Source organism: Lolium rigidum, chromosome 1 (genome assembly GCF_022539505.1).
Source record: "Lolium rigidum isolate FL_2022 chromosome 1, APGP_CSIRO_Lrig_0.1, whole genome shotgun sequence".
Classification (NCBI taxonomy): Eukaryota; Viridiplantae; Streptophyta; class Magnoliopsida; order Poales; family Poaceae; genus Lolium; species Lolium rigidum.
This window is the reverse complement of record NC_061508.1, coordinates 339844379-339872219: the sequence shown is the minus strand read 5'-3', so window position 1 is coordinate 339872219 and position 27841 is coordinate 339844379.

Here is a 27841-nt window from a genome sequence, read left to right as displayed (position 1 = left end):
GTTGGTTTTTAGGCCTTGTCTAGGGTCGGTTTATGATCACCGTGCGTGGCCGCCGGGCTCAATCACGCGTAGGATGTTCCGATTATGTGGTGAAAACCCTAAATCGTCGTAGGTCGTTTTAGCTTTATATTGATCAAGCAGGACCACCATGTGATCGTACACCTCGTACGAATCATGGGTGGATCGGCTCAAGGAGCCGATCCACAGGACAACCTGAGAGCCGATCGAGACTCGTATTTAATGTTTACGTGTATGCCATGCAGGAAACTAAGCGAAGCAAATCCATCACCTTCCTGACCAGGTATAGGTCAGGTGGCACGCCCTTGCACCAGCATCGGACGTGCGTGCCGAGGCTTTGCGGGCCGTCGCTCGAGGGACCAGGGCCAGCCGCAGTCCTGGGAGCCTCCCGGCTCTACTGTGTTGCCCGTCGCTGCTCGCCGGTGGGTTTCTGACCGCAACAGATGCGTCTGTCGGTGTTGCGCCATTGTTAAATACTCACAAATAGTATACCGTCCACCAAATTGCTATCTACCGACTAGGAACCGACCCCTCGCATATCGAGCATATAGCTCAACAATGCAAAACTGGGAATCGCGGAAGTAACAACTCCATGCATTTCGATCGATAGTGTAGCTATAGAATTTTTTTTATAATAATATTTCAAAACCAAGTGGTTTGTTCATCACAATTGTTTACATTATTATATAAAATACCAGTGAACATGGTTGATTGTGTCAATAAATATACCTTATAACAATATGTTTTTCCATTATGCTTCCAGCATGTCCAAGACTTTGGTGAAGTTCTCTTTCTCAAACTTGAAAAACTCAGTTTACAGATATACCTATACCTGAGAGAGAATATATAGTATCAGTGTAAGGATTTGTTCGGCGCAAAAACAATCTAATAACAAGCGCATCACGTACATGTGCTTAACTTCAGATTAATAAAGCCTAGGGTTCCGCATAGTCATTACATGTTGCATCATACAACTTAGCCAAATAAAACAGAAGCTAGGAAAGAGCCAAGAGTACTCAAGTAGGCCTCCAATTTGGTGCACACTATGGGGCATGGTGTTTTTTTCGACCAAAACTACACCAAAGTGTTCTTTAACACGTAGATACACATTGGTGGTCACCATAAAAGTCATCTAGAAAGTGTAAATTGGGCTCGTTATTTTCAGCATGTCATGCCATCGGCTCAAAGTAATATAAACTTTAAATGACATTAAATATGAAAATATTATTATGTCAACCCGTATTGGAGGGTAATGTGTGGACATAAATATGTAACAAGATGGATATGATTGTCGGTGTTGCGCCTGTTAGGAATAAGCACTCCGTATGCCACACAACCGTATACGTGTAGTATACGTATGTGTGTCTGATGTAGTAGTCCGGGTAGGAGTAGAGTTCTAATCCTAGTCGGTTAGCATCAGCTTATTGCCTAGCATATATATATGCGTGTATGCCCCTTGTAAGTACCACCGTGAGTTGAGGAATCAATACAAAGAAACCAAGGTGCGATATGCACCTGTGGCTATAGATCGTCTTGTGTGTTACGTGAGTACAATACTAGAAGTGCTAGCTGATCTTAAACAGATCGATCAAGGCAGAGCTTGAGCTAGCTGAGTCTGTACGTCACAACGGAAGTACGTGCGTACGTGCGTGACGTCTCGCCGGAAATCACTTTATCATTGGTCGTCGGAAAGTACTCGACGGCAGGGGCTGTGTTAGGTATCAGATCGGCGAAAGTACTGCCGGGTCTGGGCCAACAATTGGTATCAGAGCGGCGAGAGTACTGCCGGGTCTGGGCCAACAATTGGTATCAGAGCCTCGTGAAGGATCTTCTAGTAACGGGAGGTCATGACGAAGGAAGTGGGCGAGTATTCAGGCGTCGCGGCGCCGGTGTCGACGCAGTACCCGCAGTACATCCGCGACAACTACACGGTGTGGGCGACCACGATGATGTGGGCGCTCGAGTCCAACGAAATCTGGGAAGCTGTCGATCCAGGCGGCGACGAGTTCAAGAAGGGCGCGTCGGAGTACCGCAAGGACCGACAGGCACTCACGGCCATCTGCTCGGTGATGCCGATGGACGTGAAGCAGCACCTGATCTCGAAGAAATCTGCAAAGGAGGCGTGGGAGACGATCAAGACGCTAAATCTTGGTCACGAGCGCGTCCGCGAGGCGACCCTACAAACCTTGCAGAAGAAGTACGAGAATCTGGAGATGGGAGAAGATGAGACGGTGGACGCCTTCGCTTCGAGGGTCGCTACATTGGTCAATGGGATTCGCGCACTCGACGAGAAGCTCGAGGAGATCTCGATCGTAAGGCGTTTCCTTCGCGCGGCGCCGCCGCGTTACTTGTCCGTTGTTTCGGCGATCGAGCAGTGCGTTGATCTCAAGACTCTCACGATGGATGATCTAGTTGGACGGTTCAAGGCTCATGACGAGCGGATGAAGATCACCTATGGTGATTTGGTACCGGAAGAGCACGTAATGCTTTCCCGTGCCCAGTGGCAGACGGTGGTCGCCAAAGAGAAGGGCGATAAGGCATCTAGCGGCAGAAGTGATGAAGAAGTTTCTCGCCCAGCGAAAAAGTACATCGCAGGGGAGGACGAGGATGATGCTTCGCCGAGGAGGAAGTTTGACATCAAGAAAGTAAGATGTCATAACTGCGGCAAGCTCGGTCACTTCAAGGTTGATTGCCGGAAACCACCGAAGCCGAAGGAAAGGGCTCTCATCGCCCAGGAAGGAGATGATGGACCGATGATGCTGATGCTCGAAGTATGCGAGCAGAAGGACGAGGAGGAGCTACCTCCTCCATCACCGGCTACGGAGATTGTGACGGATCACGGTCTACCGTGTGTGGATCACGTGGACAAGCTATGCGACGAAGGTGTCGTCGAGAAGCAACGGAGTGCCCCGTACCCACGTGAAACCACGGATGAGGCAAGTGAAGCTTTGGAGCTCGTTCATGGCGATATATGCGGTCCAATTTCACCCGCAACCCCGTCCGGTAATGAGTACTTCATGCTTGTGGTGGATGATCACAGCCAATACATGTGGATTGTGTTGCTGAAAAGTAAGGATCAAGCTATACAAGCATTCGAGAAGATCAAGGAAGCTGGAGAGGTCAAGGCGAGGGCGAAGAAGTCCCTACTCATAGATCGGGGTGGTGAATTTAAGCATAAGGTGGTGGCCATGGCGCGGAGCATGATGGAAAGCAAAGGCTTGCCAGGAAAGTTCTGGGGTGAGGCAGTTAACACAGCTGTCTACTTGCTGAACAGGGCACCAACTAGGAGTATGGTTGGTGGGACTCCGTACGAAGCATGGTACGGACGAAAGCCCTCGGTTGATCATCTTCGCACTTTCGGGTGTGTGGCGCATGTCAAGACGGTGTCCAGCCATAAAAGAAACTTGGCGGAACGGAGTACTCCAATGATCATGACTGGCTATGAAGAAGGCTCGAAAGCATACCGTTTGTGCAATCCCTCGACAAATAAGGTGATTGTTGCGTGCGACGTAGTCTTCGAGAAAGACTTGTCATGGATCTGGAACTCCACGGAACCGGAAGAGATATTTACTATTGCGTACAGTGGTTGTGAACATGCAGATGATCAAGGCACAAAATCTCGTGACGACGTGGACACGAGTACCGGCAAAGGCGCCGGTGACATGCACGCAGCACAAGCGACTCCATATACGGACGTCGCGACCAGGAGTTCTGGTGTGCGTGCAGCTGCTTCTGGCGATGGAGAGGTCGAACGGTCTCCAGGGAGCATCGTAGCGAGGAACGCCTCTAGCGATCGGCTAGGAAGTGACACCAGAAGGCCATCTCGGCCAGAAGAAGTTGATCACGGGTGTCCAGGAAGGCCTGGAGGCACTCAGCTAGGAAGTCCTGCAGGAGGGCCCGAAGGCAGCAGCAGCGACCTAGCAAGTGAAGCTCGGCCAGGAGGACCAGATGGCGGCAGGCCGGAAGGAGCTGCACCGGTTGCTCTGCCTGCTAGGCCAAGACGAGCAGAGGCGGACGAGTTCGCTCAGCGTAAAGGCTTGTCGATAGGAGGCATCGTTCCAGGAGCGATGGAAGGAAGGACGTTTGTGGCTAGTGCTGCAGACAGTATGTCATTGCAATCAAGGGCCAGTCCGGGACAGACGGAAGACGACGGCGCAATCGACGCTTCCCTAGGAGGGCCGTCGGTAGCAGAAAACAGGCAGGATGGAGGCAGCTCTCGTGCTGCTCTAACCGGGCCAGAAGAGAGTAACGTTTCAGCATACTCACAAGTAGTATATCATGCATCAAACCATGCACCAAAAGATGCCTCTCCTCCTCCACAACCATGGGCGTAGGAGGGCTGCTCCGGAAGACTGGCTGGTCTACTCACTGCGTCCGTGTGCCGGTCTCACGGCTAAACCCCAACCGGCAGGATTCACTGTCTTGTGGACTACCTCTAGGAGAGTCGTGTGGTGGGGTAGGTTAGAGTTAGCTGGGTATTACTTAGTTGATGCCGAGCGGACAAGCGGCAAGCGAGGGTTCAAAATTGACTGCGCTTTCCGTATGTATTCCCGTGCCCCATGCATGTTCCATGGATAGTTTAGAGCATCTCCCGGGGGGGGGGGGGGGAGCGAACCTAACGCCCTCATTGCTGTCCTCCTTTTTAAAAATACCAAAATCTGAAAACAAGGTGAACTAGATAAACTAGTTAAACTGGTGCTGGCGTTGCACCGTTGGGCAGCACTGCAAAGAAAGGGGAAGTCTGGCCGGAAAATTGGTTGGCAACTTTGTTAATGCTCTTTTATCACTTTAGCTCCTGGATTTCCTACTTATCTCGTTGGGTTCTAGACCTCCATCTAGATCCCTGCATCAAGGAGATGGAGTAAATCATTGGCACCACGCCTGCCGAGTGTCAGCAAGTGGTAGATATAACTTTTCAAAAATAACGAATATAGTACTCCCTAGGTTTCACAGTTTTTAACATGGTTTCAGTTTAAATTGATTTAATCTTCCTGGCAAAAAACGAATTTAAACTTGAACTAAAACCACTTCAAAAAATTATAAAACAGAGGGAGTAATATAGAGACACATGACTGAAGTCGAAAGGGTGGAACATCAAAATAGCCATAAACATCTAGCAATGTATTAAAATATTACTTCACATCGAAAGAATAACCCTAAGTGTAGCCACGCTGACAACAATCAGTCTCAATCAACGGTAAAACCTAATCCATTTTCATAAACCATAGTCTATCCTCTAAGTGTATTATTACCTCCATTTTAATGAATAAGACGCACACGCATTATAAGATGGACTTTGACTGAAAAGGTTAAGGGCATGTACAATGGTAGGGAAGACGGGCTTTCTCTTAGCAGTTCACGTCATCTAGAGAAAACAATAAATATAATTGGTACAGTGCATTATCTTTTGTTGTTATCCCTAGCAATAATAAATGAGAATCAATTAAATTTTAGAAAGAAATTAAATTGCTAAGGTAAGACAAATGGTACAATGGAGAAAATAGTCTTCTCTTATTTTATAATAGATCATCCTTTAGCTAGGGGAAGACATCCTTCTCTTTCTTCAATCTCTCTCCGCCAACTAAGCAAATATTATACATGGCAGCCGTAAGGGAATGCTAATGTCACCCCATTGTACATGCCCTAAGCAACAAAATCTTGATTATATTCTATGTAATTTGTATCGTTTGGTTCATTTAAAAAAATATTTTTTAATGGTGCTACTTTTATAGCGGCAATCTTTATATATTTAGACTCACTCTTGATAAAAAAAACAAAGACATCTTATTCACTAAAATGAAGAAATTATAATACATCATGCAGAATGTACACTTTTCTTAGGGACACAGTGTGTACTTTATCACAATTTCTATATATTTTCCGGCATGCTAGACCCTAGTGAGTAGCTAGAATCAAGCATTCCACATGGATTTCTTTTCCGGTTGGTAAGCAAGCGAGGGACGCTAGCTGAATGGTTCCTCTCAAGTCTCAAGCTCATTGTTCAAAAAAAAAGTCTGAAGCTCAGCTTATTAGTTTAGTCCTGAAAATCCAGAGCCACCGAACTAGTAGAAGAGAAGATAAAGGATACAAATCAAAATTCTGCCCTCTATGGAAAAGCTTGCGTTTTGCCGAAAACGACGCTTGTACCCGCCCCGTAGAAAAATGTAGTACTAGCAAAAAAAGAGAGAAAAACGGCTAGACGAGGCCTCCAGGAGAATCGCGCGATGGGGGTAGGCTAGTGCTAGTTGGGCCTGAGTCAGATGACACACGTGGAGAGGACGAGCGGCGGTAGAGGGTTCAAAGTTGGCAGCGATTTTCCGTATGTACTCCACGCCTGATTCGACCATGTAGTACTTATGAATTATGATAGTTTAACATTTTAGCTAGCTAAGTATTTACCTCTGTTCTGAAATATAATCCTTTTGGAGCAGAGGGGATATATCTTACGATGTATATAAGCTGTATCTTATTCTGCCTCATTATACAAGAGACACTGGTATTGAGTGGAGTTCAACCGCGAGATTATCATTGTGCTGCACCATTCTTCAAAAAGGTTAAGAGGCCAGCATTAAATAATTTCCTGGCGGGTTTAAGCTTAGCCTTAACTGAGTTGGCTAATGGCCAGCTATATTCAGCGCTACCTCATTGGGCGCTGGAACTAGATGAGGCTGAAGTGCTAGTAGTAACTGAATTCTTGATGCTTCCCAAATCAAATTGTACATCCAGTAAGCCGCCAACTTGGACATACTACCATGGACGGTCTTTTTCTTACCCTAACTATATGAAAGTGTTCTCATGCAAGCTAGTACTTATATATCATCCCTACTTAGGTTGAACGTGCATTGGTGGCCGCCATCAAAATCGTTGAGATAGAGTAAATTAATTGGTTTTGTCCTTCTCAACCACACCTGAGAGTAGTGTGATGTATAATAGGCTCAAAGTGGTATAGCTTTCAAATGACATTAAATTTAAAAATATTAGTGGATAAATCCGTATTTTAGGACGTTGTGCAAACATAAGTATGTAACTAGATGGATACGACTATCGGTGTTGCGCCATTGTTAAATACTCACAAATAGTATGCCGTGCATCAAACCATGTACTGACTAGGAAGCGACCTCTCATATATCCAACATATATCTTGAGAATACAAAACAGGGAATCGCGGAAGTAACAACTCCCCGCATTTCGATAGTTAGTGTAGCTGTTGAAATTTTGGTAAAATAATATTTCAAAACCAAGTGGTTTGTTCATCACACTTATTTACATTGATAAATAACATACCAGTGAACATGGTTGATCGTGTCAATACTATACCTTATAACAATATGTTTTTCTATTAATGTTCCAGCATGTCCAAGACTTCGGTGAAGTTGTCTTTCTCAAACTTGAAAAACTTAGTTTACATACCTTTACCTGAGAGAGAATAATATCAGTGTAAGGATTTGTGCGGTGCAAAACCAATGTAAAACCAAGTTCATCACATAGGCTCGAATTTAGATTGATAAGCCTAGGTTCCATGTAGTCATTACATGTTGCATCATAAAACTTAGCCATATAAAATAGTAGTTAGGCAAGAAGCAAGAGTACTCAAGTAGGCGTCCAATTTAGAGGTGTCATGCTAGCTTTCAAACAATGTCTGCAGAAAGCTGTTGGAGATATGCCCAAGAGGCAATAATAAAATTGTTATTATATATCTTTGTGTTTATGATAAATGTTTATATACCATGCTATAATTGTATTAACCGAAACATTGATACATGTGTGTTATGTAAACAACAATGAGTCCCTAGTAAGACTCTTGTATAACTAGCTTGTTGATTAATAGATGATCATACTTTCATGATCATGAACATTGGATGTTATTAATAACAAGGTTATATCATTATGTGAATGATGTAATGGACACACCCAATTAAGCGTAGCATAAGATCAAGTCATTAAGTTATTTGCTATAAGCTTTCGATACATAGTTACCTAGTCCTTTCGACCATGAGATCATGTAAATCACTTATACCGGAAAGGTACTTTGATTACATCAAACGCCACTGCGTAAATGGGTGGTTATAAATGTGGGATTAAGTATCCGGAAAGTATGAGTTGAGGCATATGGATCAACAATGGGATTTGTCCATCCCGATGACGGATAGATATACTCTGGGCCCTCTCGGTGAAATATCGTCTAAACAGCTTGCAAGCATATGAATGGTTCATAAGAGACCACATACCACGGTACGAGTAAAGAGTACTTGTCATGAGACGAGGTTGAACGAGGTATAGAGATACCGATGATCAAACCTCGGACAAGTAAAATATCGCGTGACAAAGGGAATCAGTATCGTATGTAAATGGTTCAGTCGATCACTAAAGTCATCGTTGAATATGTGGGAGCCATTATGGATCTCCAGATCCCGGTATTGGTTATTGGTAGGAGAGAAGTCTCAATCATGTCTACATAGTTCGCGAACCGTAGGGTGATACACTTAAGGTTTGATGTCTTTTAAGTAGATATGGAATATGGAATGGAGTTCGAAGTTTTGTTCGGAGTCTCGGATGGGATCCAGGAAATCACGAGGAGTTCTGGAATGGTCCGGAGAATAAGATTCATATATAGGAAGTCATTTTATAAGTTTGAAAATGATCCGGTGCATTTATGGAAGGTTCTAGAAAAGTCCGGAAGAAATCACTATGGAAGGAGGAGTCCCGGAGGGACTCCACGTAGCATGGCCGGCCAACCCTAAGGGGTGGAGTCCCAGGTGGACTCCACCAAAGGTGGCCGGCCACCCCCCCTCATGGAAAGGTGGGAATCCCACCTCAAATGGGAATCCCACCTTGGGTAGGTTTCATGTCATATGGAAGGTTTTGGTTTGGGGTCTTATTCGAAGACTTGTAGACCAACTCTTGGGGGTTCCACCTATAAAAAGAGGGACAAGGGGAGGGGGCCGGCCACACTAAGACCACAAGCTGGCCGCACCCCCTTTGGCCAGCGCCCCCCTCTCCCAAACCCTAGCTGCCCCCTCCTCTACCACCTCTCCCGCATACGCTTAGCGAAGCTCCGCCGGAGATCTCCATCGACACCGCCACCACGCCGTCGTGCTGCCGGGATTCCAAGGAGGATCTACTACTTCCGCTGCCCGCTGAAACGGGGAGAAGGACGTCATCTTCATCAACACCGAACGTGTGACCGAGTACGGAGGTGTTGCCCGTTTGTGGCACCGTCAAGATCGTCTACGCGCTTTTGAAAGCGGCAAGTGATCATCTTCTGCAACAACAAGATCTAATCTTGTAGGCTTTGGAAATCTTCAAGGGTTAGTCTCGTTCATCCCCTCGTTGCTACCGTCTTCTAGATTGCATCTTGGCTTGGATTGCGTTCTTGCGGTAGGAATTTTTTTGTTTTCTATGCTACGAATCCCATCAAAAACATATATCTAAATTCTCACACGTCTCCATTTTCTTTGTCTTTTCTCTTGTACATGCTTGCTTTGCTTACCTAGGAAACAAGTCCAAAATAGGCTATGCTTTCAAACTGGGTGCACGCTAGTGGGCACGGTGTTTTTTCAACCCAAACTATACCAAAGTGTTCTTTAACACGTAGATAGGCATTGGTGGTCGCCATAAAAGTCAACTACAAAGTGTAAATTGGGCCCATCATTTTCAGCAACACTTGGATGTGATGCTATCGGGTCAAAGTAATATAAATTTTAAATGACATTATTTGATTTTTTTTGCATAAACCCGTATTGGAGGATAATGTTTGGACATAAATATGTAACAAGATGGATACAATTGTCGGTGTTTCGCCACTGGTGAATACAAAAAAAATAGTATATCGTGCATCAAACCATGCACCAAAAGATGCATCTCCTCCTCCACGACCACAGGCAGCGGAGGGTTGCTAGCGGCAGAGGGTTGCTCCGGAAGTCTGGCTGATCCACTAATCTGTGTGCACTGTGCTCGGCGCTATATCAAGGTACCTAAAGTTTGGTCAATCGATAGCGACATTATGGTGGCTATGGCGAGGCTATCCGTGACAAGAATAGGGTATTCCTGCCTCCTCATCCACCTCGTCAGCGTTGATCTCATCGTTGGCGTTGAGGACGGCGGGGAATCGTCTGGTCGTTGCATCCATGAAGTGGTGGATCTTGTTCAGTCTACATTTTCTACATGTCTGGTGTTAGAAAGATTCGGATCAACTAAAGGGATCAACTAAATGTTTGGTGCTAGGGGCACATGCACGAAGACTTCCCGACTGTCAGCAACAACATCAGACCGTCTCCAGTAGGGGAATAGAGCGGCGTGTCGGTGGCTCTCTCTAGCAGCGGTAGTGGTCATTAGGTGGTCTAAGAACCTCGATGTAATTTTTATTATGTTTGGGTGCTTTGTACTTCCTACGAAAGTATATAAATTTCCGAATTTTTCTCGCAAAAAAAGTATAAAAGTGAGGGAGTAATACATAGACGGAGGTGGTTGTTCTGCACCCGGATGCATATGCACCTTTTATTTGAAATGCATTTTAAACATATTTAAAAATGTCAAAAAATCCAAAAAAATGTCTCGGATATGTCTTGTCATGTTACATGCTCACAAAGTTGTTTTAACAAAAATCGACATGTTTTGTGCCCTTGGTTAAAAAGACAAAAACATCTCGAGAAATAGATTATTTTAGGCACCAGAATTTGTCTTTTATACACAAGGCACAAAAAAAGTTGGTTTTATCTGAACCTTGATGCGCACATAGAACATGTCCCTCTACATGCGAAATATTTTTCCTAAATTTGTTTTTTACTTTTTGAATATGTTTTTACATATCATGTGCATATGCACCCAATATCAGTTTCGGTTTTCCGTACATAGACACACTACTGAATTCAAAAGAGTGGAACCGCAAAATGAGCATAAACATCATGCTGTGGATAGGAATATTGCTTCAGATCGAAAGAATAAGTCTAACTAGCCATGCAGACAACAGTCAGTTCTCAATCAGCGGTAAACCTATTTTCGTAAACCATGGTCTATGCTCTGAGTGAAGTACTATAATACACCACACAGAATTTACAATTTCTATATATTTTCCGGCATGGTAAGCCCTAGTGAGTAGTGAGAGTGAAGGATGCACCATGGATTCTTTTCTGGTTGGTAAGCAAGCCAGTGCTGTAGTTGGGCTGGAGTCAGATGACACGTGGAGAGCACGAGCGGCGGTAGAGGGTTCAAAGTTGGCGGCGATTTTCCTTACGTATTCTCGTGCTTGATTCGACCATGTAACATGTGCTAGGATAGTTTAACAGTTTAGCTAGCTAAGTATTTACCGCTGTTCTGAAATATAATCCTTTTGAAATAGAGGAGGCATATCTTACGTATACAAGCGGTATCTTATTCTGCCTCGTTATACAAGAGACAGAGGGACTGGAGGGAGTTCAACCTCGAGATTATCATTGTGCTGCCCCATTCATCAGAACCGTTAAGAGGCCGGCGTTAAGTAATTTCCTCACGAGCTTAAGCCTGGCCTTAACTAGCTTGGCTAATGGAGAGCTATATTCAGCATTACTTTATTGGGCAGTCTAACTAGCTGAAGCTGCATGTTAGTTGTAACTGAATTCTTGATACTTCCCAAGCCTAACTGCACATCCAGTATGCCAAAAAAAAAAGGTGTGCATACTACCATGTATGGTCCTTTTCTAACCCTAATTATAGGAAAGTGTTCTCATGCATGCTAGTAACTTATATATCATCCCAGCTTAGGCTGGACATGCATTGGTGGTCGCCATCAAAATCGTTGAGATAGCGCAAATTAATTGGTTCTGTCCTTCTCAACCACACTTGAGTGTGATGCAATAGGCTCAAAGTAAAATAGCTTTCAAATAACATTAAATTTTAAAAATATTAATGGATGAATCAGTATCGATTGTAGGATGATGTCAGACATAAATATGTAGCTAGATGTGATGCGTTTGTCGGTGTTGCGCCATTGTTAAATACTCACAAATAGTATACCGTGCATCAAGCTATGTACCGACTGGGAACCGACCTCTCATATATCCAGCATATAGCTCAAGAATACAAAACTGGGAATCACGGAAGTAACAACTCCATGCATTTAGATAGACAGTGTAGCTGTAGAAATTTTGGTAAAATAATATTTCAAACCCAAGTAGTTTGTTCATCACAATTGTTCACATTAATAAATAAAATACCAGTGAACATGGTTGATTATGTCAATGCTATACCTTATAACAATATGTTTTGCCATTATTCTTCCAGCATGTCCAAGACTTTGGTGAAGTTCTCTTTCTCAAACTTGAAAAACTCAGTTTACATACCTATACATGAGAGAGAATAATATCAGTGTAAGGATTTGTTCGGCGCAAAACCAATGTAATAACAAGCGCATCACATGTGGTTAACTTCAGATTAATAAAACCCAGGGTTTCGCATAGTCATTACTTGTTGCATCATACAACTTAGCAAAATAAAACAGAAGGTAGGAAAGAGCCAAGAGTACTCAAGTAGGCCTCCGATTTGGTGCACACTATGGGGCATGGTGTTTTCGACCAAAACTACACCAAAGTGTTCTTTAACACGTGGATACGCATTGGTGGTCGCCATAAAAGTCAACTAGAAAGTGTAAATTGGGCCTGTTATTTTCAGCAACATTTGGATGCCATGCCATCGGCTCAAAGTAATATAAACTTTAAATGACATTAAATTTGAAAATATTATTATGTCAACCCGTATTGGAGGATAATGTGTGGACATAAATATGTAACAACATGGATATGATTGTCGGTGTTGCACCATTGTTGAATACTCACAAATAATATATCATGGATCAAACCATGCACCAAAAGATGCCTCTCCTCCTCCACAACCATGGGCGTAGGAGGGTTGCTCCGGAAGACTGGCTGGTCCACTAGCCTGCGTGTAGTGCGTCCGTGTGCCGGTCTCACGGCTAAACCCCAACCGGCAGGATTCACTATCTTGTGGACTACCTCAAGGAGAGTCCCGTGGTGGGGTAGATTAGTGTTAGCTGGGTATGACTTAGGTGATGCCGAGCGAACAAGCGGCAAGCGAGGGTTCAAAATTGACTGCGCTTTCCGTATGTATTCGTGTGCCCCATGTTACATGGATACTTTAGAGCATCTCCAAGGGAAGCGCAGTCAAATTTGGTTGTCCATACATTCAAAGTAGAACTAAAAATCTATAACTAAACTAGATAAATATAAATTAAAACTAGATTAACAAGAAACTTCACATCGCTCATTCGGTGTTGGTAGCAGCCAACCAGTGGGCTTGCTCGTCGCTGATTCGGTTGCGGTAGCAGCGGTGGTCGCCGGAACTGCCTCACAACGTTGGAAGCCATCGTGCAGGTTAAAGGTGCGGTGATGGGGAGAGCCGCCTCAGGGATGGCGCTGCCGCGGTGGTGAGAGCTGGACACGGGCTATGGTGAGCTATGCTAGTGACGATGCATGGCTTGGATGTCGGTCGGGCGCTTGGTTGCGGGCTAGGGTTTAGGGTGTAGGACCCAAGTGGGGAGAAGAAGAATACACCGTCATATTTTTTTGGAAAGACCCTGACGCTAACAACTGGGCCTGTGCAGAACGGATTGTGAACACTTTCTATGTTTCCTCAAACTGGCCCCAAGTTTGGGCCCCAAGGGTTATGCACAGACGGCGGATTAAAGGATGGAGGCTGATGGTTTTTGGACCATGTTTATCCGCGCGGAGAGAATAGAACCAATGGGGGCAGTTGGAGTGATGCCCTTGAAGATGACTTAGTTTTGCTAGTATGTCTTGACGATGTATACAAGAGGGATATTACTCTACCTAGTTATACAAGAGAGACGGGATTCAACAGAGAAGTTATATTATTACACAGTCCCCTCCTCCTCAATCATGACAAAGCCAGCGTTAATTAATTTCCACACTAGCTTAAGCTTCATCTTAGGAAGACCATTCAGTACTACACAATTGTTCATAGCGACTAAGCCGGTCAATGTGCTCATATATCAAACCGCGTAAAGGAATACCGATGAAAGGAAGAAAAAATTAGATCAAACCGTGAAAAGGATTTTGACGGGAACCGCGAGAAATTGGAACATGTCTCTCCCATCCCAATCATTTTGGCCGTATGTACGCTTCGCCAGCGCTACTATGCGTTGTGGACTCTGGTCTCTGGATCGCTCAATCGCACGATCAACGTCGACGGTGGTGTGTTACATACTCATTCAAAAGCATCTGAAAATAGTTCGTCATCGAATCTGATCAACTGGGTAGAAGTTTATAGAAGATCGACATGAGAGTGACGATCCAACCGATTGTGTCATCTCTACAGCCTTGAATTCTGACGCGGGACACGCAAGTGACGACACTGAAAGGGCTTGTATAAACGAATGAAGCGACACACGCATGGACACCTTTTCCGTTCCAATTTCTAAATCTTTGTTGATGCAACCAATTAAATCCGAAATCGATCACACGGTGAGCTGGTCGATTGATTGAGCAACTATAATCTGTTGTGTATCGATGGCGATATCCAGGTGGAGCCACCCGATTGAGATGCGTATCTATATACACATTTCTTAGCTCCTAATTAAACAATCTATTAGAAGCACACTATACAGTTGGCAACGTTGGTGTGTATTACTAGCAGGCTAGCTGCAGAACGGGGCGTCATCCCGGGGAATCAGTGGATTCCAGGTTTGCAAACACACTTCTGTTTTGTTGGTAAACACTTTTAATGCTTCCTGGCTACTCCCCCGTGTTGGAAAGCAGGCATCGACGTGAGTCATGTGATGTAGATAGCGTTTAGAATTTCGGCGCCGGCTCCTAGCTCAAGCGATCTTCCTAGTTTGGACTTTTCTCCGTCGGCGTGGATATATCCGGCCGGCTTATCTGAACTCTCAAGACCCCGAGTCGTCGTTGTCATCAGCCTGTATGTTTGTCGTCCATATATACTAGTACCACCTGAAGAGGCAGGGTAGATTCTTTCTTAAGAACCGCAGATGAAGTACGAAAAAACCAAATGTTCCTTTTTAGCTCGGGTAAAAATTTGGAAACTGGATTTAAAGCTTCAAAATTTACCGACAAAATTCTTGGATGTAGTGGATGATGTATAGCGAAATATTTCGTAGTTTGGACTACATTAAAAAATGAAAAAATTTGATAAATGTTGATGCTTTAAAAATGTAAACTGATCCACACTTTTACCATTCTTTGTGTAGGTTAGAATATGAAGTATTTCACATTGATTCTTTGCACGGTATAGGATACTACGTACATCCATCTTTTTTTTTTGAATTCTTTGAAACTAGGAGCTAGAGTTTCTGATTTTTTTTTTTCAAAATAAGGGACTACCTATATAGCATGAACTTTATAAAACGCTGACAAACAGGGTCCTCCTCGATCTATGCCGCTCTCGGGCTCCCTCGGCTAGTACTCCGTGTTGCCTTCTCACCATCTCAGGGTTAATCAATATCCTGGCGAACTGAGCTCAAGTATGAATTTAAGTAGCTTGGCTATAGCTAATGGACAAACTAACGGGTACTGCTCGTCTAGCTCAAATCGCATGAGTAAGGGCAAATGAATTCTTGATCCATCCCAAGCCTAGTTGCACACACCCCGTCAATTTGGCGGCCATGCATAGTGTTTTTATTTTGACCCAAACTATACCAAAGTGTTGTGATGAAGATCAACGCATATATCATCCTAGCTTAGGTTGGACGTCCATCAAAGTCGGCAAGGAAGAGTAAATTGGATCCGTCCTTTTCAACCATACTTGGGCGTGGTGCAGTTGGCTCGACTTCATATAGCTTTCGAATTAGATTATATTTTTAATTATTGATGCATAAACCCGTAAGATGATGTGTCGATATAATATATGTAACTAGATGTACACCGAAAGGACTTGTATAAACGAATGAAATGACACACGCATGGACACGTTTTTCGTTCTAATTTCTAAATCGTTGCCGTGTTGGAAAGCAGACATCAACATCGGTCATGTGACGTACATAGCGTTTAGAACCTCGGCGCCGGCTCTTAGCTCGTAAATCAACCGATCTTCCAGGTTTGGACTTGTTTCCATCACGTCGCAAAAAAAAAAAAAGACTTGTTTCCATCGGCGTGGATATTTCCAGCTTATCTTAAGACCCCGAGTCAACTTGTATGGTTGTTCGTTGCGTGTGTGTAGCTAGACTCTAGACTATGATCGATCCATGCGTCCTCCATACTGCTACGGTCCTACTTTTTTGAAAAACACAGTATAAACACAACACAGATGCTCACATACACATGCATATACTCACCCATATGAACGCACGCACATCCTATTTCTATGAGCACCTCCGAAAGACTGAGCCGGCGGATCGAATCTTGAAATTGACGAAGACACCTCAGGCGTCCCGCTGTCGACGAAAACGTTGTCGCCTCCCACTGAAAGAATATTTCACCTTTATGAAACACACAAATGTCAAACCTAGGATTTAAACTCTGATGGGCTAACGGTACAACCACCATCTTAACCACCCAACCTTTTCCACCCCCTTCCAATGTAACTAATATGTTTGGTAATTGGCTAAATGGAGTGAATAAGAAGGATAAAGTGTATATTCGAATTGGTGTTTCGGCAATTTGTTGGTCGATTTGGACTAGTCGGAATGATATTATCTTTAATAAACAAAAGGGAACAATTTTTTTGCAGGTTATTCTTCGTGCGGCGCATTGGTTACAACAATGGACATACTTGCTCCCGGCGGACCAGCGGGATACCATGGTTATTGGATGCAACCAGCTCCTAGAGGTCACTCAAGACTGCTATTTCTAGGCTACTGGATGGCGACACATTAGCAGAATTCTAGATGGATAGTTCTTTGTCTACCATTTATCTATTTTTGTTCCGTTTCGATACTTTTTCAGATTGCTTGGTCTGCGAGACTATCTTTATGTAATAAGTACTTGACGTTGATGTTTTATTTAATAAATGGATGTATGCATCGATTGATGCAGAGGCCGGGGCTATGCTCCCATATCTAAAAAAAACCACCCAACCTTAGGTTGGTTCTCCCTACGGTCCTACCTGAACAAGCCGCCAGATATATTCCATCTTAAGAACTGCAAAGGAAGTAGGACAAACCCAAATGTTCCTTTTTTTTTATCTCGGGTAAAAATTTGGAAACTCGATTCAAAGCATCAAAGTTTACTGACATTATTCTTGGATGTAATCAATGATGTATCCTATACCCGTGCAAAATCTCAAAGCAAAATATTTTTTAGTTGGGGCTACATTTAAAAAATGAAAAAAATATGATAAATTTTGAAGTTTTAAAATGTAATCTGATCCACATTTTTACCATTTTTGTGCAGGTTAGAATATGAAGTATTTCATATTGATTCTTTGCACGATAGAGGATATTACATGCATGATTTTGTAACGAAATTTCAAACTTATGAAGTAAAGTTTTCAGATTATTTTTTAAAATAAGGGGTAGCGGTAGCATAAACTTCTATAAAAATCTAGAAAAAATAGTTCCTCCTATATGCCGCTTCGGCGCTTGCTCAGTTGATCCTTCGTGTTGCCTTCTCATGATCTCGGCATTAATCAATGTCCACATGAGCGCAAATATGAACTTAAGTAGCTTGGCTAATGGCCAAACTACATATTTTTCTAGCCTATCTAGCTCAAATCCCATGACAAATGGAAAATGAATTCTCGATCCTTCCCAAGCCCAGTTGCACACCCCCCCCATAAGCCTTCGATTTAGCATAGTATAGTTGTGCATGATATTTTTTCGACCCAAATCTATAATGAAGTGTTCTCATGTAGGCTAACTTATATAGCATCCTAGCTTAGGTTGCACGTCACTTTAATATGCAGTCATTGTTGGTAGCCATTAAAGTCGGCTAGGAAGAGAAATTGGATCCGTCCTTTTCAATCACGCTCGGGCAGGATGCAATTGGCTTGATTTCGTATAGCTTTCAAATTAGATTAAATTTGTTGGTATTAATGCATAAACCCGTAGGATAATGTGTGTACATAAATATGTAACTAGACGTATACGTTGGTGGTCTACACTCTACACCATAGCTGAATACTGACAAATTGAATACCGTGCAACTAATCATCTACCAACCAGGAACCATCCAGTATAAAATTGACCAATACGAAACATGCAAGCCCGGAAGTAACAACTCAATGCATTTCAAGCTATATAGTAATTTTAGAAAATTAGGTAAAATAATATTTCAAAGGTCATTTTTTATAGCAATACATAAGAAACCATCAAACACAATTAATTAGTGAATTGTATACATTGTAGTATTATGTGGTGCTACAATATATGCTTCTAGGCTTCCTGCAAAATTGAAGCCGAAACCTTGAACCCGTCATGATGGGACGCCCATTCTCCCGCCAAATCCGGAGTTCATCTGGTGCGATCATGCAGAATATAGACCCTCATGCCCTTGATCGATACCAATCTGACCGTGTAGTAGAGATGCTGCGAGGTGTGTGGAGATGTGGCGCTGTCTCCTGCTGTTGCTATGTGCTTTAGGAATGTAATGAAACGCGTGCATCTTCGACAACAAATCAATGATGTCCTAGGTTTTAACGCAAACTATTTGTGCTGATTAATGCATGGATGCAATGTCTCCGTGGACACAAGCGAGTGATCGAGTAGTTTTGTTGGTCCGCCGCCGTCCCAAACCAGACAGGAGCATGAGTAGTTTGTCTGGTGTGCCTTGTATTTTATTCTTGTTACAAGCTTTTTGAGTTCCTTCTATTAAGCTTAATGAAATGATTGCACAAATCTTCTATCGATTCTCGAGGAAAGAGAAACTTAGATCCCATACTGACTCAAGAGTTTATAATATGATTTTGTTAATTTTCATCAAATGGGAATCAAGTTTTTGTCAATGAACTTTAGGGAGGTTAGATTTGCATCGTGATTCTTGTGACCTATGAGTTGCACGTGGGTTGTAGAATTCTTTCGTTTGCACATGGAAAGCTGCGATATCACCACAGTTCGAACTGAATATTTTCGAGTTACACTATGGTTGTAGTTGATTTTTTCATTTGCTTAATGGTTGCAGCTGAAATTTTATATTTTATGCTCGAAAGTTTCCAGTTGCATATTTTGTAGATACACACTATAATTACGACTGAATTTTACTTTTAAAATTTGGGTGATGTATGATGGTTAGAATGAGAATTAGATGGACCTTGTTAGACAAGAGATACTGAAATTTGAAGGAAATCAATTATGCAGCTCCACATGTCCGAATAGTTACATGGTCGGCGTTAATTAATGTTCCACATGGGGTATAGCATGAACTTAATTAGCTTGTTAATAGAAAAACTACTTTATTTCTTGCTCTACCTAACTCAAATCATGTGATTAGTGGTAACTGAATTCTCGATACTTCCCAAGCCTAGTTGCACACCGAACGAGCCGCCAATTTGGTGCATACTACCATGCGCGATGTTCTTCGGACGTAGTGGCGGAGCTTACTGCATGTTCGGGGGCCACCGCTCCCCCCCCCCCATGACTCGCACATGCATTGAAGAATTTTTTAGAGAGAGCCTAAATTATGGATTTTTGTGTATTTACCCCCCCCCCCATGAACTCATGTATTTCATTTTGCCCACCCCCCCCCCATTAACGTCCAGCAAGCTTCGGCACTATTCAGACCCGAACTTCGGTACTGAAGTGTTGTCATGGAGGCTAATTTATATATCATCTGCCAACTAGGAACCAACTTCTCACATATCCAATATATATTTCACGAAAACAAACTTGAAAGGCATTTGTAAAAATAAAGTAGGTTTGGAAAATTCAGTAAAATAATATTTCAAAAATCTAACTTTCTTTGCCACAATTGTTTATAGTAATGTATAAGAGAACATTGAATGGGAAATTCAGTTCTTGAACGTTGAACATAGTTGATTATGAAAATAGCCTGCATTATACCTAGTATGTGTTGCTACTATGCTTCCAACACGTCCAAGATTTCCGTGAAGCTATCTTTCTCAAACTTGAAAAACTTAGTTTCCACACTGGCCGAGAGTTAATAATATTACTGTAAGGTTTTATTTTGCGCGAAAACAATGCATTTATGATCTCAGGTGCCTATGCTCCTTTTATTTAAAATAAGATTTGAATTGTTAAAAATTTCAGAGATTTTTTGGTATGTATATGTACACATTGTATGTGCACACGCAATAATTCGCTGAATCGACAATTTTGTGCCATGTGTAAAAAAAATGTCTCGAGAAATGCCTTCTTTTAGGACCAAAATTTGTCTTTTCTTTACATGGGCGTCACAAAAATCCAATTTCGCTGAAACGACCACTAGTAGAAAAAAGGCATTTCATCCCAACCCATTAGTCCCCAAATACTTTGACCCGGGACTAATGGGGTCTTTAGTTCCGGTTCTGCTGGTGAACCGAGACTAATGCTCCGGCCGGGACTAAAGGGTACCCTTTAGTCTCGGTTGGTAACACCAACCGGGACTAAAGGGCTATGGTGGGTTGCGGCTGGCGCAGGCCTCTTTATTCCCGGTTGGTGTTACCAACCGAGACTAAAGGCACCAACCGGGACTAAAGGTTTTTTCTGGTTTTTACTCCCCACGCACCCTTCACCCCCATCAGCCCCCTGATCGCCTTTTTAACTCTGTAAAATAGAAAAGAAAATGAAAGAAAATTCAAAAAATAAAATCTTTTGAGATTCCTATATGTTACGCAACCTACTATTAGGGAAAATTAAGAAATTCGAATTTTCACTTTTTTGCAAAAAGGTTTGAAAAATGGTAAAACCGCATTAACTTTTGCATATGACGTAAAAAAAACATATAATATATCAAAATCATCGTGGGAAAAAGTTACATCCGAATTCACCGGGTTTACCCGGTTAGCCAATTTTTAGATTCTTAAAATTCCAAATGAAAATACAAAAGCAGGAAGATTTTAGTTTTTGCTATAAATTACGGATTATATATTTTTTTTAAAAAAAATTAAAATTAATAATTGCATCCTGCATAAAGATTACTATTACTTTTACCCAATTTTTAGATTTTCAAATTTTTAGGTTTTAGGTTTGGCAAAAAAAATTAAAAAATTAAAAATAATACAAATTAAAAAGTTAATGGTTATTCATTTATTCAAGATCATTATTACATCATTACTTTTGTTTATTAAAATAATTATTTGAAATTCAAACAAAAAATAAATGTGATATCTACCAACATGTTAATAGGATTGATACGATACTAGTATCACATACATGCGCGCGAAACACTTAGATGCAGGACAGAATGGAACTCGGAAGTTAAGCGTGCCAGTGTGGGAGGATGGGTGACCGAGCGGGAAGTTTGACCACGAGTAATTAATTTGAGTAGAGATAAGTGTAGTTAGAGATAGAGACTAAACTATGCAAATAACTGAAATAATAGAGATTCCGAAAAAATTGAACAAAAATGGAGTGAAAAAAAAAATTAGAAAATCTCGAGATATTTTCACCCAGACGCGCGGAACCCACGTGGATGGACCTTTAGTCCCGGTTCGTAAGCAACCGGGACTAAAGGGGGGGCCTTTAGTCTCGACCCTTTACAGCATCTCCAGCCGCGTCCCCCAAAGGGATTTGGGGCACGCCGGACACAACGAAAGGCGAGACGAACCGACGCGGGCCCGGCGCGTCAGCGGCTCGGAAGCCTAAAACCCCATCGCCTACCTTTGGTCAAGCGACGTTAATGGCGTTCCTGTTTTCCCAGGCGACGCAGGGACGCGTCTCGTCGTGCATGGCCGCGTGGCCGTCCGCGCCGGCGTTATTGCGTGCAACCACCCGCTGCCGCCGTTGTTTAAAGACGCCCTGCAGTTCTCACCGCTCACAAACCTTCTCGTCGCCGCGGCCTCCCCCCTCCCAGATCTTCTCCTCGCCGCTCCAAAAATGTCGAGCTCGTCCTCCCGCAAGATCGCCCCGGCGAACGGCTTCGGCCGCGGCAGCCTCACCGTGCCGGGGGCGTGGGCGCTGTACAACACCCGGTATCCAGTCCCGCCGGACATGCGGCTGCCAAGCAGCGGCGGCTAGAAGATGGCCGTGAACGGCATTGGCGTTCCGCCGCCGCCGAAGCCGCGCACGGACCAATGGAGGGACGCCATCAAGGCCCGTCGGGCTCAACTCACCGCCGAGGAGCGGTTGGATCCGACGTGGGCGGCCAACAACAACGACGCCTGGTGGACGACGTACTTCAAGGCGAAGTACGACATCGAGATGCACAGCACCGACGGGCTCGTCGGTGGCCCCAATAGCTGGAACAAGGATGGCCGCGCCCTGTTCTGGGGCGTTCCGGGGCGCACCCTCGAGAACGTCATCCGCGGCATCCGCAACGACGCTCCAAGGTTGGAGATGTGGTCGTCACCGCCACCGTCTCCTCAATGGCAGCCGGGGAGGACGACGTACTCGTCCTCCTCGCACTCTTCTTCCTCAGGACCGGCGCGATCGACGCCGTCCTCGTCGTACAGGTCGGCGCCCTACACCGTCCCGAAACGGGAGGTGAAGGAGGAGCCGGCGACGCCCGTCAACACGAGGCGTGGCGGCAGGGGCAGCCGGCGGCAGCAAGGGAGGCATGGCGGCGCCCTCCTCATCCCGAAGCCGGAGGTGAAGGAGGAGCCGGAGGAACCGTCGCAGGCGGCGCTGCTGGCGGAGTACGAGCGGCAGCAGCGGCTCATCGCCAGCAACGACGACCCCGAGGACTGCCCAGGTCTGCGGGCGGTGTTCTTGGCGTCCATGAACGACAAGGACGCCTGGAGGGGCGACCTCGACGCGGCGATCGCCATGTCCATCCGCGACTCCGGCTAGCCGCTGGTGGACATCTTCGACGACGGCGAGGCATGACCAAGCGGGTTGGTGAAGGACCAAGCAAAATGGAAACCAGAACAACTCAGTATTCAATAGGTTGGAGGATCCCCTGTTGGCAAATGAGATTGAGCGTGCGGCTTCGGTGTTTAACAGAATTGAGACTCCTTAGGCGGTCCCTGAGACTCAGGGCCGCCGGTCTCAATGATTATTTTGGGCCTAAACAGTCGGGGATTGGGATTGAACCCGGCTGTGGGTGATAACGCGTGAAGCACACGTCCGTTGGGAACCCCAAGAGGAAGGTGTGATGCATACAACAGCAAGTTTTCCCTCAGTAAGAAACCAAGGTTATCGAACCAGTAGGAGATGAAGGCCACGTGAAGGTTGTTGGTGGAGGACTGTAGTGCGGCGCAACACCAGGGATTCCGGCGCCAACGTGGAACCTGCACAACACAATCAAAATACTTTGCCTCAACTTAACAGTGAGGTTGTCAATCTCACCGGCTTGCTGTAAACAAAGGATTAAACGTATGGTGTGGAGAAGGATGTTTGTTTGCAAAGAACAGCGAGAGAACAATGATTGCGGTAGATTGTATTTCAGATGTAAAAGAATGGACCGGGGTCCACAGTTCACTAGTGGTGTCTCTCCAATAAGATAAATAGCATGTTGGGTGAACAAATTACAGTTGGGCAATTGACAAAATAGAGAGGGCATAACAATGCACATACATATCATGATGACCAATATGAGATTTACTTAGGGCATTACGACAAAGAACATAGATCGCTATCCAGCATGCATCTATGCCTAAAAATTCCACCTTCGGCTTAGCATCCACACCCCTTCCAGTATTAAGTTGCAAACAACAGACAATTGCATTAAGTACTGTGCGTAATGTAAACAGTACAAATATCCTTAGACAAAGCATTGTTGTTTTATCCCTAGTGGCAACAGCACATCCATAACCTTAGAACTTTCTGTCACTGTCCCAGATTCAATGGAGGCATGAAACCACTATCGAGCATAAATACTCCCTCTTGGAGTTACAATTATCAACTTGGCCAGAGCCTCTACTAGCAACGGAGAGCATGCAAGATCAACACATATATGATAGATCAATAATCAACTTGACATAGTATTCCATATTCATCGGATCCTAACAAACACAACATGTAGCATTACAAATAGATGATCTTGATCATGATAGGCAGCTCACAAGATCTAAACATGATAGCACAAGAGGAGAAGACAACCATCTAGCTACTGCTATGGACCAATAGTCCAAGGATGAACTACTCACGCATCAATCCGGAGGCGGGCATGGTGATGTAGAGCCCTCCGGTGATGATTCCCCTCTCCGGCAGGGTGCCGGAGGCGATCTCCTGAATCCCCCAAGATGGGATTGGCGGCGGCGGCGTCACAGTAACTTTTCTCGTATCGTGGCTTGATACGTCCATTTTGCATCACTATTTTATATCATAATTTACTGTTATTCATTGATATATTTCATATTTAGAGATGATACTTATGTTATTTCACCTATTTTGCATGTTTCATGATTATTGGAGAATCACTCACCGGAGTCAATATTCTGCTGGAAAAAGCACCGTCAGAATGGAATATTTCTGAAGATCAACAACCGACGGAGATTACACCGAAGGTCTTATTTCTCCAGAAGACGGAGCCAGCCAAAAGGAGGGGCCGAGGAGGGCCGCCATGGCCCCCCCATAGACCGGCGCGGGCTCCACCCTGGCCGCGCCGCCTTGTGGGGAGGGGGCCCACAGCCCCCCTCGGCCGCCTCTCTTCCGCGTACTTCATCTACCCGAAAACCTAAGGTGCGGGATATAATCGCGAGGAGACACAGCCGCCTCTGCGGGACGGAAAACAACAGAGAGAAAAGAGCTCTCCGGCAGGCTGAGCCGAGGAAATTCCCTCCCGGAGGGGGAAATCGACGCCATCATCACCATCATCGAGCTGGACTTCGTTGGGATCATCATCACCATCATCTCCACCAACGTCACCGTCATCTCCACCGCTGCACCTCATCACCGCTGTAACATCTAGGGTTGAATCTTGATTATTTCATAGGGGAAACTCTCCCGGTATTGATTACTCCTTGTTATTGATGCTATTGAGTAAAACCATTGAACCAAGGTTTATGTTCAGATTGTTATTCATCATCATATCACCTCTGATCATGTTCCACATGATGTCTCGTGAGTAGTTCGTTTAGTTCTTGAGGACATGGGTGAAGTCTAAATGTTAGTAGTGAACTATGTTGAGTTATATTTAATGATTTGATATTTAAGTTGTGGTGTTATTCTTCTAGTGGTGTCATGTGAACGTCGACTACATGATACTTCACCTTTATGGGCCTAGGGGAATGCATCTTGTATTCGTTTGCTAATTGTGGGGTTGTCGGAGTGACAGCAACCTGAACTCCCGTTGGTATATCGATGCAGGAGGGATAACAGGATCTCAGAGTTTAAGGTTGTGGTTAGATTTATCTTAATTACTTTCTTGTATTTGCGGATGCTTGCAAGGGGTATAATCACAAGTATGTATTAGTCCTAGGAAGGGCGATGCATTAGCATAGTTTCACCCACATAACACTTATCAAAACAATAAAGATTAATCAGCTATATATGAAGCGAAAGCACTAGACTAAATTCCGTGTGTCCTCAAGAACGTTTGGTCATCATAAGTAAACAAACCGGCTTGTCCGTTGTGCTAAAAAGGATTGGGCCACTCGCTGCAACTATTACTCTCGGATTTTACTTACTTGTACTTTATTTATCTGCTATATCAAAACCCCCTGAATACTTGTCTGTGAGCATTTACAGTGAATCCTTCATCGAAACTGCTTGTCAACACCTTCTGCTCCTCGTTGGGTTCGACACTCTTATTTATCGAAAGTACTACGATACACCCCCTATACTTGTGGGTCATCAAGACTATTTTCTGGCGCCGTTACCGGGGAGTGAAGCGCTATTGGTAAGTGGAATTGGTAAGGGAAACTTTTACTGTACGTGCATTTTTTCTTTCTGCCTGCTGCTATAATTCATTATGGAGAGGTCTTCTCTTGAATTCCTATTTGGAAAATCTACTACTACTACAAAGGTAGTGGATGAGGCGCCAGGTGAGAAAGAGGTTCCATACAAAATACCTATGAAAATTATTGAACGTGTTGTGGATAACTGATACGTCTCAAACGTATCTATAATTTCTTATGTTCCATGCTACTTTTATGACAATACTCACATGTTTTATACACACTTTACATCATTTATATGCATTTTCCGGCACTAACCTACTAACGAGATGCCGAAGCGCCAGTTCCTGTTTTGTGTTGTTTTTGGTTTCAGAAATCCTACACAGGAAATATTCTCGGAATTGGACGAAATCAACGCCCAGGGTCTTATTTTTCCACGGAGCTTCCAGAAGACCGAAGAGGATACGAAGTGGGGCCACGAGGTGGCGACACACTAAGGCGGCGCGGCCAAGGAAGGGCCCGCGCCGCCCTAGTGTGCGGGCCCCTCATGAGGCCCCTGACTCTGCCCTTCCGCCTACTTAAACTCTCCGTCGCGAAAACCCTATTACCGAGAGCCACGATACGAGAAAAGTTCCAGAGACGCCACCGCCGCCAATCCCATCTCGGGGGATTCTGGAGATCGCCTCCGGCACCCTGCCGGAGAGGGGAATCATCTCCCGGAGGACTCTACATCACCATGATCGCCTCCGGACTGATGTGTGATTAGTTCATCCTTGGACTATGGGTCCATAGCAGTAGCTAGATGGTTGTCTTCTCTTCTTGTGCTATCATGTTAGATCTTGTGAGCTGCCTATCATGATCAAGATCGTCTATCTGTAATGTGATGTCTACGTTCCCCCTCCTTTCCTGTAGACAGTGTTGGGCCCCCAAGAGCAGAGGTTTGTACAACAGCAGCAAGTTTTCCCTTAAGTGGATCACCCAAGGTTTATCGAACTCAGGGAGGAAGAGGTCAAAGATATCCCTCTCATGCAACCCTGCAACCACAAAGCAAGAAGTCTCTTGTGTCCCCAACACACCTAATAGGTGCACTAATTCGGCGAAGAGATAGTGAAATACAGGTGGTATGAATAAATATGAGCGGTAGTAACGGCGTGTAGTTGATGGTGGTAATATGGTAGCAGTAGTAACGCAGCAGTAGTAACGCAGTAAAACAGTAAACAAGCAGCGATAGCGGTATTTAGGAACAAGGCCTAGGGATTACACTTTCACTAGTGGACACTCTCAACATTGATCACATAACAGAATAGATAAATGCATACTCTACACTTTTGTTGGATGATGAACACATTGCGTAGGATTACACGAACCCTCAATGCCGGAGTTAACAAGCTCCACAATAATGCTCATATTTTAGTAACCTTTAGTGTAAGATAGATCAACAGACTAAACCAAGTACTAGCATAGCATGCACACTGTCACCTTCATGCATATGTAGGAGGAATAGATCACATCAATATTATCATAGCAATAGTTAACTTCATAATGTACAAGAGATCATAATCATAGCATAAACCAAGTACTAACACGGTGCACACACTGTCGCCTTTACACACGTGCAGGAGGAATAGAACTACTTTAATAACATCACTAGAGTAGCACATAGATGAATTGTGATACAAAACTCATATGAATCTCAATCATGTAAAGCAGCTCATGAGATTATTGTATTGAGGTACATGGGAGAGAGATGAACCACATAGCTACAGCGAAGCCCTCGGCCTCGGGGATGGATTACTCCCTCCTCATCATGGAGGCAGCGATGGCGGTGAAGATGGCGGTGAAGACGGCGGTGGAGACGGCTCCGGGGGCAATTCCCCGTCCCGGCGGGGTGCCGGAACAGAGAGTTCTGTCCCCCGAAATTGACTTTCGCGATGGCGGCGGCTCTGGATGGGTTTTCGTCTCGTGGTTCTTTCCGTCGATGTTTTTA